This window comes from Papio anubis, chromosome 10 (genome assembly GCF_008728515.1).
Source record: "Papio anubis isolate 15944 chromosome 10, Panubis1.0, whole genome shotgun sequence".
NCBI classification, from domain to species: Eukaryota; Metazoa; Chordata; class Mammalia; order Primates; family Cercopithecidae; genus Papio; species Papio anubis.
The window spans coordinates 41,778,759-41,792,196 of record NC_044985.1 but is presented as its reverse complement, the minus strand read 5'-3'; the positions used below and the strand labels follow the sequence as shown (position 1 = coordinate 41,792,196).

The following is a 13,438-nucleotide window of genomic DNA, read 5'->3' as shown; positions in this document are numbered from 1 at the left end:
TCATTCCCACACTAATGAGGGCACAGTCTGGTGGACAAAATACAGAGGCTGGCTTTTTGGTAAGAGTCGTAATTTTGTTTCAAGGTAGAAAAAATATTTCCGATGTTTGGCCAGTTTTGAATTGAACTGGACTAGCTGGAAAAGATAACTATGGCTTCAATAAGTTGGAAGGGAGTAGCGCATCAAGGTTTATAAAAATAGACCAACAATATACCAAATGATGCATTGTTCCTGAGTATAATCAGCGTGTGGATAAATGGAAAGTAATTGTACTCAGAGAAAAGCCATTCTCCTGGCTGTGGAAGCAGGAAAAACAGTGCATCACAATTCTGTCACAGGATATAGATGCTGTTTTATTTCAAAATGGTAGACTAACAAATTGCACCTAAAGAGGCAGTGTGATATACAGAAAGGACAATTCTTTTAAAGCCAAATGGACCCATGTATCATTGGGCCAGCAAGCTCATAATCTTAGTGTTTTCTTCTTGTAAAGTGGAAAACAATAATGATTACTATGCAGGAGTATTGGGAAGATAAAAATGAGAAAATATATATTAAATACCTGGTTTATAAGCACATAAATGGAAGATACAATTACTGTTATTTTAATACCATTTATCTTAACATATACTTTTTAAATAAAAATTTATGGAATATATATTTAAGAAGCATGAAATGGTGTATGGCTCGTGGAACCCAAATCTCTTAATCAAATGAGAAGGCTCTGAAAGGGAAATTCCAGAGAGTCAAGGGGCTGAGACCAGGGATATTTATGTGGCTGTGTGGATCTAAGCAAGACTCTGCCCCCAGACAGTCAGACTTCAAACACAGATGATGATTACACTGAATGACTTGGTTGTCTCTGTGCGAATAGTGCCTGACAGGAAACTGACTCCCATGATACACTTCACAGAATACAGTTAGCTTTACATTTGTTAACACTGATTATGCAAAAGAACAATGAATGAGGCAGCATGGAGCTTACACCTCTCTCAACTCTGACTCACTTGAACTCATTGAACATTACTCTGCCAGAAACGCACTCATTGTTGAAGAGCAGAAACAGTGTCAAGTTGGTGAGAAAATATTGGAAAAGGCTTTTTTTCAGCCATTTGAAAAAATATATATGTAAGAGAAATGTATGAGTGGGGAAAATAATTGAATGAAGTGGAATGGGTTTAGTATGATTTAATCACCTTTTAATTTTTCTAAATTTGCCTAATGATGACAGGTGCTACCTGTCTGTGATCTTGTTTTGTCATCACAAGCACCCTGTAACATAGATATTTCCATTTTACAACAATGTTAGTTCATTTGCTCCAAGTCCTCCAGGAGGTGAATAGCCCAAGTCTCTCCGATCCTAAATTCCACAACTCTTTCATTAACCCCTGGTCAGCCAACCCAAGAAGCATATCTAGGACCAAATTCTTATATTTTGAATATCTTACAGGGACATATACAAGTAGGCTTTTTTTCTTTTTTAAAAAGATTTTTAATTTTTGTGAGTATATAGTATGTATATATATTTTGGGGTATGTGTTAGTCTGTTCTCATGCTGCTATGAAAATATACCTGAGACTGGGTAATTTATAAAGAAAAGATATTTAATTGACTCACAGTTCTGCATGACTGGGGAGGCCTCAGGAAACTTACAATCATGGCAGAAGGTACCTCTTCACATTGTGTCAGGAGAGAGAATGAATGCCGAGCAAAGGGGGGAACCTCTTATAAAACCATCTGATCTCATGAGAACTCACTCACTGTCATGAAAACAGTATAGGGGAAACTGCCCCCATGATTCAGTTATCACCACCTGGTCCCACTTTTGACATGTGGGGATTATTACAATTTGAGGTGAGATTTGGGTGTAGATGCAGAGCCACACCATACCATGAAATACTTTGGTACAAGCATGCAATGTGCAATAATCACATCAGGGTAAATGGGGTATCCATCCCCTCAAGCATTTCTCTTTTGTGTCACAATCCAATTCTACTCTTTTCATTATTTTAAAATGTGCAGTCATTATTGATTATAGTCACCCTGTTGTGCTATCAAATGCTAGGTCTTCTTTATTCTTTCTAACTACTTTTTGTACCCATTAAATATCCCCACATCCCTGCTCCCATCCCCCCACTACTCTTCCCAGCCTCTGGTAACCATTTTCTACTCTCTATCTCCACGAATACAATTGTTTTCATTTGCATCTCCCACAAATAAGTGAAGTGTGATGTTTGTCTTTCTGTGCCTGGCTTATTTCACTTAACATAATGCCTGCCAGTTCCATCCATGTTGTTGCAAACGACAAGATCTTATTCTTTTTATGGTTAAATAGTACTCCATTGTGTCTGTGTATCACATTCATTCATCCATTCATCTGTTGATGGACAAGTAGGTTGCTTCCAAATCTTGGCTGTAGTGAACAGAGCTGCAACAAACATAGGAGTACAGATACCTGTTCAATATACTGATTTCTTTTCTTTTGAGAATATACCCAGCAGTGGGATTGCTGGATCATATGGTAACTCTATTTTACAGTTTTCTGGGGAAACACCAAAATTCTACAAGTAGTCGTACTGATTTACATTCTCACCAACAGTGTACAAGGGTTTGTTTTTCTCCATATCCTCCCTAGCATTTGTTATTCCCTGTCATTTAAATAAAAGCCATTTTTATCAGGGTGAGATGATATCTCATTGTAGTTTTGATTTACATTTCTCTGATGATCCATGATGTTGAGCATCTTTTTGTATGCCTGTTTGCTATTTGTATCTCTTCTTTTGAGAAATGTCTATTTAGATCTTTTGCCCATGTTTTCATTGGATTACTAGATTTCTTCCTATAGGGTTGTTTTGAGCTCTTTATCCATTCTGATTATTAATCCCTTGTCAGATAGGTACTTTGCAAATATTTTCTCCCTCCCATTCTGTGGGTTGTCTCATGCACTTTGTTTATTGTTTCCTTTGTCGTGCAGAAGTTTTAACTGGATGTGATCCCATTTGTCCACTTTTGCTTTGGTTGCCTGTGCTTGTGGTGTATTACTCAAGAAATTTTTGGCCAATCCAATGCTTCCCAATGTTTTCTTGTAGCAGCTTTATACTTTGAGGTCTTCGATTTAAGTCTTTAATCCATTTTGATTTGATTTTTGTATATGGTGAGACATAAGGGTCTAGTTTTATTCTTCTGCATATGGATATCCTGTTTTCCCAGCACCCTATATTAAAGAGACTGTCTTTTCATCAACGTATGTTCTTGGCACCTTTGTCGAAAATGAGTTCACTGTAAGTGTATGGATTTGTTTCTGCGTTCTTTATTCTGTTCCATTGGTCTATGTTGTCTGTTTTTATGGCAATACCATGCTGTTTGGGTTATGATAGCTCTGTAGTGTAATTTGAAGTCAGGTAATGTGATTCCTTCAGTTTTGTTCTTTCTGTTCAGGATAGCCTTGGCTGTTTTGAGTCTTTTGTGATTTCATAGAAGTTCTAGGATTTTTTTTCTATTTCTGTGAAGAATGTCATTGGTATTTTGATAGGAATTGCTTTAGCTGGTATGAACATTTAACAATATTAATTCTTCCAATCTATGAAATGGAATATTTTTCCATTTTTTAGTGTCCTCTTAAATTTCTTTCATCAATGTTTAGTTTTCATTATAGAGATCTTTTACTTCTTTGGTTAATTCCTAGGTATTTAATTTTATGTGTGGCTGATGAAATTAGATTACATTTTTGTTGCTTTTTCACACTGTTCACTGTTGGCATATAGAAATGCTACTGATTTTTGTATGTTGATTTTGTATCCTGCAACTTCACTGAATTTGTTAATCAGTTCTAATAGTTTCCTTAAGGAATTTTTAGGTTTTTCCAAATATAAGATCATATCATCTGCAAACAAGAATAATTTTACTTCTTTCTTTTCAATTTGGATGCCCTTTATATCTTTCTCTTCTCTGATCACTATAGCTAGGACTTCTATACTATGTTGAATAACAGTGGTGAAAGCAGGCATCTTTGATGAGTTTCAGATCTTAGAGGAAAGGCTTTCAGTTTTTCCACATTCAGGATTATACTAGCTGTGAGTCTTTCACATATGGCTTTTATTGTGTTGAGGTATGTTTCTCTTATACCCAGTTTATTGAGAGTTGTTAATCATGAAGCAATATTGAATTCTATTAAATATGTTTTCAGCATCAATTGACATAATCATATGATTTTCATCCTTCATTCTGTTGATATGATGTACCACATTGACTGATTTGCATATGTTAAACCATCCTTGTATCCCTTTGGTAAATCCCACTTGGTCATGATGAACAATCTTTTAAATGTATTGTTGAATTTGGTTTTCTAGTATTTTGTTGAAGATTTTTACATCAATAGTCATCAGAAATATTAGTCTATAGTTTTCTTTTTCAGATGTGTCTTTGTCTGGTTCTGGTATAAGGGTAATACTGGCCTCATAGAATAAGTTTGGAAGTATTCTCTACTCTTATTTTTTAGAATAGTTTGAATAAGGTTGGTATTAGTTCTTCTTTAAATGTTTGGTATAACTCAGCAGTGAAGTCATCAGGTCCTGGGCTTTTCTTTATTGGCATAATTTTTATTACAGCTTCGATCTTGTTAGTTGTCATTGGTCTGTTCAGGTTTTGGATTTCTTCATAGTTCAATCTTGTTAGGTTGTATATGTCTAGGAATTTATTTCTTCCAGATTTTCCAATTTATTGACATATAGTTGCACATAATAGCCACTAGTGATCCTTTGAATTCCAGTGAAATTGGATGTAATGTCTCCTTTTTCATATCTGATTTTATTTATGTCTTTTTTTCTTAGATAGCCTTGCTAAAGGTTTCTCAATTTATCTTTTCAAAAAATCTTTTCATTTTGTTGATCTTTTTATTATTTTCTTCATTTCATTTTTATTTATTTCTGCTCTGATATTTATTATTTCTTTTCTTCCAATAATTTTAGGTTTAGTTTGTTTTTGCTTTTCTAATTTTTTTAAGATGTATCATTAGGTTGTTTATTTGAAGATTTTCTTCTTTTTTGATGTAAGTGCTTATAGCTATAAATTCTCCTCTTCATACTGCTTTCACTGTATCCCATAGGTTTTGGTATGTTGTATTTCTATGATCATTTGTTTCAAGAAATTTTTCAATTTCTTTCCTAATTTCTTCATTGACCCAATGGTCATTTGGGAGCATATTGTTTAAATTTTATCTATTTGTGCAGTTGCCAAAATTCTACTTGATATTGATTTCTAGTTTTATTCCATGGTGGTCAGAAAAGATGCTTGGTATTATTTCAGTTTTTTTTTTTTTTTTTTAATGTTTTAAGACTTGTTTTGTGACCCAACATATGGTCTATCCTTATTCATATGCTGAAGAGAAAAATGTGTATTCTGCAGCCATTGGCTAAAATGTTCTCTTAAAATATTCACATTTTTATTACATTAAAAATGTTCTCTTAGAACATTTACATTTATATTGTTCCCTAATGTAAATATCTCTTAGGTCCATTTGTTCTACAGTATAGATTAAATCCAATGTTTCTTTGTTAATTTTCTATCTGAAAGATCTGTCCAATGCTGAAAGTGGGATGTTGAAGTCTTCAGCTATTGCTGTATGGGGGTCTATCTTTCTCCTTAGCTCAAATAATATTTGTTTTATATCTGGGTACTTCAATGTTGGGTACATATATATTTATAATTGTTATTTCCTCTTGCTAAACTGACCCCTTTATCATTATATAATGACTTTCCTTGTCTCTTCTTACAGTCTTTGTCTTAAAGTCTATTTTGTCTCGTATAAGTATAGCTACTCCTGCTCTTTTTTTGATTTCTATTTGCATAGAATGTCTTTTTCCAGCCCTTTATTTGCAGTCTATGTGTGTGTTTATAGGTGAAGTGCCTTTCTTGTAGGCAACAGATACATGGGTCTTTTTAAAAAAAAAAAATTCTTGCAGTCACCCTATGTCTTTTCATTAGAGAGTCTGATCCATTTACAATCAATGCTATTATTGATAAATAAGGACTTACTTCTGCCCCTTTGTTGTTTTCCGTGGGGGTGTGTGTGTGTGTGTGTGTGTGTATGTGAAGGTCTTCTCTTCCTTCTTTCCTTCCTTCCTGACTTTCTTTGACTAAAGGTGGTTTTCTCTGGTGTATGATTTAATTTCTTGCTTTTTATTTTTTGTGTATCTATACTATGTTTTTAAATTTGAAGTTATGAAGCCTGTAAATACTGCCGTATAACCCATTGTTTTAAAGTGATGTCAGCTTAACACTGCATAAGCAAACAAATAAACAAGCAACAAAAAAAACTAATAAAAACTCTACACTTTAACTTTATCCCCCAGCTTTTTAACTTTTTATTTTCTTCTCTTTATGTCTTATTGAAATGTCTATGTATTGAAAAGGTGTTATAGTAATTATTTTTCACTGGTTCACCATTTAGTCTTTCTACTTAAGAGAGTAAACACATCACAATTATAGTTTTATAATATTCTGTGCTTTTCGGTGTGCTTGCTATTACCAGTGAGTTTTCTATCTTCAGATGATGTCTTTTCTGTTTGGTTTTTGTTTGTTTTCAGACAAGGTCTCACTCTGTCACCTTGGCTGGAATGCAGTGGCACAATCTTGGCTCACTGAAACCTCTGCATCCCAGCTCAAATGATTTTCCCTCCTCAGCCTCCCAAGTAGCTGAGACTGCAAGTGCATGCCACCACATCCAGCTAATTTTTAAATAAAAATTTGGAGAGACAAGGTCTCACTACTACTTGCCCAAGCTGGTCTCAAGCATCTAAGTTTAAGCTACCCTCCCTCATTGGTATCCCAAAATGCTGGAATTACAGACATGAGCCACTATACCTGGCCCTCAAAGGATTTCTTCTTGCTTGTTAGTATCTTTCTTTCCAGGTTGAAGCACTCCCTTTAGCATTTCCTGTAGGAAAGATCTGGTGTAGATAAAATCCCTCAGCTTTCGTTTGTCTAGGAAAGTCTTTATTTCTCTTTCATGCTTGAAGGATATTTTCATCGAACGTATTCTAGGGTAAAAGTTTGTTTCCTTCAGTACTTTAAATATGTCATGCCACTCTCTGCTGGCATAAAAGGTTTCTACTGAAAAGTCTGCTGCCGGACGTATTGGGGCTCCTTTGTATGTTGTTTCTTTTCTTTTGCTGTTTTTAGGATCCTTTCTTTATCCTTAATCTTTGGGAGTTTGATTATTAAATGCTTGGAGGTAGTCTTCTTTGAGTTAAATCTGCTTGGTGTTCTATCACCTTTCTGTATTTGAATACTGATATCTTTCTCTACATTTTGGAAGTTCTTTGATATTATCCCTTTGAATAAACTTTCTACTCCTATCTTTTTCTCTGCCTTCGCTTTAAGATCAATATTGTTAGATTTGCCCTTTTGAGGCTGTTTTCTAGATCTTGTAGTGATGCTTCATTTTTGTTTATTCTTTTTTCTTTTGTCTCTTTTGACTATATATTTTCAAATAGGCTGTCTTCAAGCTCACTAATTCTTTCTTCTGCTTGATTATGCTCTTAAGGAACTCTGATGCATTGTTTTAGCATGTCAATTGCATTTTTCAGCTCCAGAATTTCAGCTCAATTCTCTTTAATTAGTTGAATCTCTTTGTTAAATTTATCTGATGGAATTCTGATTCCTTCTCTTTGTTACTTTGAATTTCTTTGAGCTTCCTCAAAACAGCTATTTTGAATTCTCTGTCTGAAAGATCACATATCTGTTTTTCCAGGATTGGTCCATGGTACCTTATTCAGTTTGGTGAAGTCAAGTTTTCCTGGATGGTCTTGATAGTTGGGGGTGTTCATCGGTGTCTGGGCATTGAAAATTTAGGTACGCATTGTAGTGTATACAGTCTAATCATCTTATTTAAAAATAAAAGACACCTCCACACATTGACAACTACTGAAATTTTAGGTAAATAAGTAAGTTTCAGAAATTATTCTGGGGCATAGTATTTGTAAACAAGTAAAAAATGGGCTTGGTAAAAACTTAGAATCTGGCAATCTGAACATATTGATTTGTAAATATTCTCTGCCCATAATGGGTCATGTTCATCTTCTCAAAGTTTTGGTTTTTCAGTCCCTGATGCAGGTAGGATTCCATATTCCTTTACAACTTTTGCTTCTCCCTGTCCCCACAAAGAGGGAGATACAACAAGAAGTCAGCAGTATGCACCTGAAAGAAGGCGTTTACCAGGAACTGGCCATGCTGGCTCTCTGATCTCAAACTTCCAGCCTCCAGAACTTGATAAATAAATTTCAGTTGTTTAGAAGCCATCCACTCTATGGTATTTTGATGTAACAGCCTGAACAAGTCAAGACATTGTTGGAGGGCATGGCTGTGGTTCACAGAGTGGCTGAGAGATCACTGAGGTGCCCTGCCAGTGGAACATGCTGAAAATCCTCTCTCTAGGGTGTCAGGGAGAGCTGTTCACAGGGACATGTCTCACCAGAGAGATTCTGCTACAAAAGAACCCAAAGGCTTCTAGGGGAAGCTGACGACCACAGTGCACTGTAGAAGCCAAGCACTAAATAAGCTGTGTATACGGCAAGAACTAGATGCTTAAGGAGTCACCCCTACTGTAGGAGCTGGGCACTAGAGAAGCTTTGCACTCTGCATAAGCTGGACGCTAGAGAAGCTGCCCACACTGCAGGAGCCTGCCAAGAGGGCTCACTGGAATCAGGGAGCAAAACCCTTTCTCCTGCAATGTCTCTTCAGCACACTCTACTAGCGTAGCTTAACCTTGTGTCAGCTGACAACTGAAAACTAAAGGGTCCAGCTTCATTTCACGGAGCAAGCAAAAAGGATAATTTTGGATCTCATGGGCACTAAATCAATAACTTGCACAGGTGGACATCAAAAGCAGTTTCCTAAAAGATAGGAGTTCATGAAATATGTCTTGTACCTTGGCAATCATTTGCTCTGGAGGCAACTAGCCAGAGAGAGGCCTGCTGACCGAACTGAGGCCCTCTGGACAGCAAAGAGCCTTAAAATTTTGAGTTTGATCACACCTGTAATCCCAGCACTTTGGGAGGCCGAGGCAGGTGGATCACGAGGTCAGGAGATCGAGACCATCCTGGCTAACACGGTGAAACCCCGTCTCTACTAAAAATACAAAAAATTAGCTGGGCGTGCTGGCGGGCAGCTGTAGTCCCAGCTACTCGGGAGGCTGAGGCAGGAGAATGATGTGAACCCAGGAGGCGGAGCTTGCAGTGAGCTGAGATTGTGCAACTGCACTCCAGCCTGGGCGACAGAGCGAGACTCCATCTGAAAAAAAAAAAAAAATTGAGTTTGAATGCTTTAGGGAAGGCCATACCTGTTCTATTTATTACAGTCCTCAGTAACTCCATAGGATCTTAAGCCCAGCAGCAAACTTCATACACATATATGCTGGGCCCACATAAGCATCTGAGCTCGTGATCCTTAACCATTTAACCACTTCATTTTACAGGTGAGGAAACAGCATGCTTAAATGACTACTTCTGCCTCTACCCCCATCTCTGTCATAGTCACACAAAACAGGGGGGAGGTAATACAAAAACCTGCCTTTAGTGATGATTTTTCTCAAACGTTTGCTTTGAATCTGGGCTGTTTGTATTGCACAGATTTTGCTCATTTACATAAAATCGGGATCGTTGGAGTAAATATATTCAGGTAATTCTCTGAGGCAAGAAAATAACCAAACACTTACCCAGACTTGTTTCTTCTTGGGTTAACTAGCCTGATATTACATATGCCTTAATGTAAAATCCCATTCAAAATCTCCTAAAACAAAACCAGCACTTCACAATTTGTAATTAGTACTACAAGAACAATTTAATTGATTCTCCTATTCTCCCTTCTCTTGCATTTTCAGAGCCATTACTTTCCATCTGATGAGGTTGTAGAGCTTTCTATCACTTCACCAGAATGGGAAATCTATGCTATTTTCATTAAGTAACTAAATGTTAGGCCATGTCCAATTCTTAAATAATTTCACACTCTTGGCAAGGGGGGGAAAAGATTATTCCAAGTTATTTCAAAGTGTTTACAGAATTGCTAATAATAATAACAGTAGCAATGCCTTACTAATGCAGAATACTTTATGGTTTATACATGTGTCTAATATGTAGTATATGTGACATAACATTATAGATACAATATATATAATTTCATTTGAAATAACTCTTTAGAAATTTTACTTGCTAGACCAGTTTTATTGCAACTTAAAGATGCTAAGGTGAAAAATAATTTGAAAACATTTTAGTTCATTCCAAACAGAAACATAAGCCTAATTATGTTATTTAAAAATAAAGGACACCTCCACACATTGACAACTACTGAAATTTTAGGTAAATAAGTAAGTTTCAGAAATTATTCTGGGGCACAGTATTTGTAAACAAGTAAAAAATGGGCATGGTAAAAACTTGGAATCTGGCAATCTGAACACATCGATTTGTAAATCTTCTCTGCCCATAATGGGTCACGTTCATCTTCTCAAAGTTTTGGTTTTTCAATCCCTGATGCAGGTAGGATTCCACATTCCTTTACAACTTTTGTTTCTCCCTCTCCCCACAAAGGCAGTGAAGAGGAATTCCCTCTATCCTTCACCTCATTTGTCTTTCTTTGTCTTTACTCCTGATAAGGAAGGAGTTCGGTTTGTTTTCTTTTTCTCTCTTTTTTTTTTTTTTTTTGATGATAAATGCATTTCACTATTTATTTAGATGTTTAAGCTCTCCCATTAAGTTTTTACAAGCTGATGGACACTGACAAATTATTTCTCCCACAGAACTAAAGCCACACATCCCCAGACAGTATAAATATATGGTTGAACTAACCTTAATATATATCACTATTTTATCAATTACATAATAAAACAAATTATCAAGTATCCAAATATTAAGTTACACAGCTTGAAAGGCATATAAAATATTAGATGTCTGCTCAGTTCATTAGCAGAAACCCACTTCTTTTTTTGCAAGAAAGGTTAGGAAGAGAAGGAAATAAAAAATCACTTTCAAACAAAAATAAGTTGGTAAACAACTTCTGATAAATATGGAAAAAATTACAAGAATTTCAGAAATTTTATGATTAAGAATTGTTTTAGCTACAGTAACAAATCATCTCTACCTTTAAAAAATATTTTACTAAATTAAAGGGCATATCCCACATGCTCTGCACAAGACCATGGCAATATTTTGCTAAAAATAATGAATAGCCCCCTCCCATTCTTTTCTCAGGCCTTCCCTGTGAAGTTGCACCTCAGATTGCAAACATTAAATTAACTGTAAGGCCTTTCTGTCTGAAGACATTAAAGACATGTGCTTCTATACAATGTAGATTTTTTAAATGGAGGTTTTTCATAACAGCACAAAGTAAGATTTATTGAAACACATTAAGTAATCACTGTAAGACTTGGTTAAAAAAAAAAAAAAAGAATCAATGGTTAAGCAAACCTGATACATGCGAGTATGAAAGAGAGCAGGCAAGTCACCATGTAGGCCCTACTTTCAATGTTTGAAATGATTGAAGGAATAAACTACATAAGGTCTAGAGTGTTCATAGTTCCTAGGATTTTAGTTCTGTATGGTACTAAAAATATACAAATATTGTGCCAGGTGGCACCTAATCCTCCTAATTTTCTTATATATTGATAAGATTCTGGCGTGGGAATAGATTTAAACAACACATAACTCAATACGGCATGATTTCAGGAAAGGTCAATTGGTACAAATGACAAGCATATTTTAAATGCTAACAGCAAGAATCTTTTGACAAGTGTCCAAATAGGTTCACTGTAACCCAAACACAGAGGTTGCCAAATCTATCTAGCTTGTGGCCTGGTAAAACTGCCTTTCAATACTCCTATGGAAGCTACATTAGACTTGATCACTAAGCCAACATGTTGGCTAATATGTCTAACAAATCAGGTCCTATCTCAAGTTCCACTTCCAAGGCAGTAGCATCAGGGACCCCAGTTTTATTGACTGCAACAGTTGTATCTATGACCACTGGAGTCTTTGAAGCGAAGCCACATCTTTAGGACAATACTTCTCCAAATACAAAAGTTACTTGCTGTTAAAAGCTCGACGCTGCTTTTCTCTTATGAATTGTACTGCATCTTCATCTTTCATTTTGCCTTCAATTAATGCTAGGGCAACAAGTACTGGAGCTCTCCCAAGGTCTGCAATGCAATGAACAGCAGTACCACAACCAGGTTCTTTACGAAACTTAAATTTTACAAGACTTAACCAATTATCAACAATCTGGTTGGATGGTGGTGCACCATCATCAAAGGGCCAATTGAGAACATGGATACCTTCTTTCTCCAGAAGAGCAGTGTCATAAGTTGCTTCACATACTCTTATCTATTGTGAAAACTCCATACTTCTTAAGTTCCTCTATAAATTTGTTTAAGGTCACATTGGTTGGATTGTGTGTAGTAAGAAATCCTCATGTTCTTGTATGTGACTTCCACAGGAACTGGGTGGTTCATTCTAGCCATGTTAATTTAGTTAAAGGACACTCAATAGGGTTATGAAAGAATTTTAAAAGTTGAATATAGAAATGATGCAAAGAAACTGAAGTCTACTTCAATATACTCCACTTGAAATTCTCTGTGCTTTGAGTATGAAGTTGTAAGTAATGATAAATGAAACTAACCTCCTAACAAGAAGCGGCAATTCTTCAATCCAGTAATACCGAGGCAACAGAAAGGAAATGCACTGAGGTTTACCCCATCCAGGTCAGAACTCTTGTAAAATGCCCTGTGGGTTTCAATACAACACTTCTGTGTCCAGGATAACCACTCTTTTGGGTGCCTCTTGGTGGAGTAGTAATGAATTTCTACAGTTTCCTTGTTTGCATAGAGGTCGTGCTGTGCCTGGCAGTAATCTCCACTGCCCTTCAGAAACTCCATAAATGTGTGACCAAGAACACCACAGAACTGAGGAATGTGTTTATGCATTGAAAATGGTGGCCTACTGCGTCAATCTCACTGGGAGCTGCAGACCAGAGCTGTTCCTATTCAGAAGTATCGCACTACCTGACTTCAAACTATACGACAAGGATACAGTAACCAAAACAGCATGGTACTGGTACCAAAACAAATATATAGACCAATGGAACAGAAAAGAGGCCTCAGAAGTAACACCACACATCTACAACCATCTGACCTTTGACAAACCTGACACAAAAAAGCAATGGGGAAAAGATTCCCTATTTAATAAATGGTGTTGAGGAAAAACTGGCTAGCCATATGCAGAAAACTGAAACTGGACCCCTTCGTTACACCTTATACAAAAATCAACTCAAGATGTATCAAAGACTTAAACGTAAGACCTAGGACCATAAAAATCCTAGAAGAAAACTTGGGCAATACCATTCAGGTTGTAGGCATGGGCAAAGACTCCATGACTAAAACACCAAAATCAATGGC

At 36.2% G+C, this 13,438-nt stretch overlaps 1 pseudogene; it reads right to left on the bottom strand.

Moving 5' to 3' along the window:
- Nucleotides 1–9,245: 9,245 nt before the first annotated feature.
- LOC110740876 lies at nt 9,246–13,079 on the bottom strand (annotated as a pseudogene).
- Nucleotides 13,080–13,438: the final 359 nt, after the last annotated feature.